Source organism: Pongo pygmaeus, chromosome X (genome assembly GCF_028885625.2).
Source record: "Pongo pygmaeus isolate AG05252 chromosome X, NHGRI_mPonPyg2-v2.0_pri, whole genome shotgun sequence".
Taxonomy (NCBI): Eukaryota; Metazoa; Chordata; class Mammalia; order Primates; family Hominidae; genus Pongo; species Pongo pygmaeus.
Genome location: NC_072396.2, coordinates 148,898,490 through 148,902,308, shown reverse-complemented (window position 1 = coordinate 148,902,308; position 3,819 = coordinate 148,898,490).

The window sequence follows — 3,819 nt, the reverse complement described above, 5'->3', positions numbered from 1 at the left end:
ATTTTTATGCCAATTACCATACCGTTTTGGTTACTATATCTCTGTAATATAATTTGAAGTCAGATAATGTGAATCCTCCAGTTTTGTTATTTTTGCTTAAGAGAGCTTTGACTATTCTTAGTCTTTTGTGTCTCCATATACATTTTAGCATAGTTTATTTTTTCTTTTATTACACTTTAAGTTTTAGGGTACATGTGCACAACGTGCAGGTTAGTTACATATGTATACATGTGCCATATTGGTGTGCTGCACCCATTAACTCCTCATTTAACATTAGGTATATCTCCTAATGCTATCCCTCCCCCCTCCCCCACCCCACAACAGGCCCCAGTGTGTGATATTCCCCTTCCTGTGTCCATGTGTTCTCATTGTTCAGTTCCCACCTATGAGTGAGAACATGCGGTGTTTGGTTTTTTGTCCTTGCGATAGTTTGCTGAGAATGATGGTTTCCAGTTTCATCCATGTCCCTACAAAGGACATGAACTCTTCATTTTTTATGGCTGCATAGTATTCCATGGTGTATATGTGCCACATTTTCTTAATCCAGTCTATCGTTGTTGGACATTTGGGTTGGTTCCAAGTCTTTGCTATTGTGAATAGTGCCGCAATAAACATACATGTGCATGTGTCTTTATAGCAGCATGATTTATAGTCCTTTGGGTATATACCCAGTAATGAGATGGCTGGGTCAAATGGTATTTCTAGTTCTAGATCCCTGAGGAATCGCCACACTGACTTCCACAATGGTTGAACTAGCTTACAGTCCCACCAACAGTGTAAAAGTGTTCCTATTTCTCCACATCCTCTCCAGCACCTGTTGTTTCCTGATTTTTTAATGATCGCCATTCTAACTGGTGTGAGATGGTATCTCATTGTGGTTTTGATTTGCATTTCTCTGATGGCCAGTGATGATGAGCAGTTTTTCATGGGTCTTTTGGCTGCATAAATGTCTTCTTTTGAGAAGTGTCTGTTCATATTCTTCGCCCACTTGTTGATGGGGTTGTTTGTTTTTTTCTTGTAAATTTGTTGGAGTTCATTGTAGATTCTGGATATTAGTCCTTTGTCAGATGAGTAGATTGCAAAAATTTTCTCCCATTCTGTAGGTTGCCTGTTCACTCTGATGGTAGTTTCTTTTGCTGTACAGAAGCTCTTTAGTTTAATTAGATCCCATTTGTCAGTTTTGCCTTTTGTCACCATTGCTTTTGGTGTTTTAGATATGAAGTAAGTCCTTAGGAATTGCACTGAATCTGTAGATCGTTTTAGATTGTATAGACATTTTGACAATAATGATACTTCCAATCCATGAACATGGAATATCTTTTGATTTTTTGTGTCCCTTTCAATGTCTTTTATCAATGTTTTATAGTTATCATTGGAAAGATTTATTTTACTTATGTTATTACATTAATTCCAAGTTATTTCATTCTATTTGTAGCTGTAGTTAATGAGATTATTTTGTTGATTTCATTTTCATATTGTTTGCTGTTGACATAAACAAGTACTACTGCCTTTTGTATGCTGATTTTATATCGTACAACTTTACTGAATTTGTTTATTAGTTCTAATATGTTTTGATGAATTCTAGGTTTTTTCAAATATAAGATTATATTATCTGTAAACAAGGATAATTTGACTTATTTATTTTTCATTTGGATGCCCTGTATTTCTATCTTTTGTCTGATTGCTTTAACTGGGACCTTTAGTACATGTTAAATAATACTGGTGACAGTGGGCATTCTTGTCATGTTTCAGGTTTTAGAGAAAAGGCTTTCAGTGTTTCCCCACTCAATATGATACTACCTGTGGTTCTGTCATATGTGGCTTTCATTATGTTGAGTTATGCTTCCTCTATACCCAGTTCTTTGAGGTTATTTTAATCATGAAAAATGTTGAATTTCATCAAATGCCTACTCAGAATTAATTGAAATGATAATATGGATTTTGTCCTTTATTCTCTTGATCTTATGTATAACATTTATTGGTTTGCATATGTTCAACTGTCCTTGCATCCTTGGGAGGAACCCCACTTGATCATAATGAATAATATTTTTAATGTATTGTTGAATTTTGTGTGCTAGTATTTTTTTGAATATTTTTACATCGATATTCATTTGAAATATTGGTCTGTAATTTTTTTTATTGTTATTTCATGTGTCTTTGTCTGACTTTGGTATCAGGGTAACGCTGTCCTCATAGAATGAGTTTACAAGTATTCTTTCCTCCTCTATTTTTCCGGATAATGTGAATAGAACTTGAATTAATTCTTCTTTAAATGCTTGGTAGAATCCAACAGTGAAACCATTGGTTTCTGGGCTTTTCTATACTAGTAGACTTTTATTACAGCTTTGATCTTGTTACTTGTTATTGGTCTGTTCAAGTTTTGGATTTCTTCACAGCTCGAACTTGGTAGATTGTATTTATCTAAGAATTCATCAATTTACTCTAGATTTTCTAATTTACTGGCATAGAGTTGCTCAGATTAGCCATTAATTATCCTTTTTAATTTATGTGGTATCAATTTTCGTGTTTCCTTTTTTATTTCTGATTTAATTTATTTGGGTCTTCGCTACTTTTTACTTAGTTACTCTGGCTAAAGGTTTGTCTATTTTGTTTAACTTCTCAAAAAACCAAATTTTAGTTTCCTTGCATTATTAGGTTATTTATTTGAAGATTTTTTTATGTAGGCACTTATAGCTATACTTTTTTTAGTCCTGGTTTTGCTGTATTCCGTATGTATTCATATGTTGTGTTTTCATTATTTTTTCTTTGAAGATATTTTTAAATTTCTTTCTTAATTTCTTCATTGACCCACTTGTCATTCTGGAGCATGTTGTTTAATCTCCATGTAATTGTATAGTTTCCAGAATTCCTCTTGTTATTTGTTTTTAGCATTATTCTATTGTGTTCAAAGGAGATACATGATATTATTTCAATTTTTCTGAATGTTTTAAGTCTTGTTTTGTGGCCTAAGGTAGGCTAGCCTTAAAAATGATCATGTACTGCAGAAAAGGATGTGTATTCTGCAGCTGTTGGATTAAATGTTCTGTTTATACCTATTAAATCCATTTGGAATAGTGAAACTTATTTTTCACTATTATGTTTTCTCATTTATTTTCTGTCTGGAAGATCTGTCTAATGTTGAGACGGGGATGTTGAAGTCTCAAGATATTTTGTTGGGGTCTAGCTCTCTCTTTAGCTCTAATAGTATTTGCTTTATATATCTGGGTGTTCATTTGTTGGGTGTAGATATATTTACAATCATTATATTCTTTTGCTGAATTTACATTTTTATCATTATATCATAACCTTCTTTGTCTCTTTTTACAGTTTTTGTCTTAAAATCTATTTTGTTTGATGTAAGCGCAGCTACTCCTTCTCTGTTTTGGTTTCCATTGGCATAGAATATTTTTTGTCTTCAGTTTATTTTAAGTGTATAGGCATATTTTTAGGTGAAGTATGTTTCTTATAGGCAAAATAACATTGCATCTTGTTTTTTTGCTCCATTCAGCCACTCTGAGTCTTCTGATTGGGAATTATATAGTGCATTTACATTCAATGTTTTTATTGAAAAGTGACGACTTACTCCTATCATTTTATTTCATTTCTGGTTGGTTGTGGTCTTCTCTTACTTTTTTTTCTTACTGTCTTTCTTTTAGTGAAGACAATTTTCTTTTGTAATGTGATTTAATTTTTGCTTTTTTTGTTTACATTTTCTTTTTTTTTATTTGAGGTTACCACAAGGCTTGCAAATGCTGTCTTATAATTCATTATTTTAAGCTTATAACAACAAAATAACACTGTTTGCATAAAACAATCAAA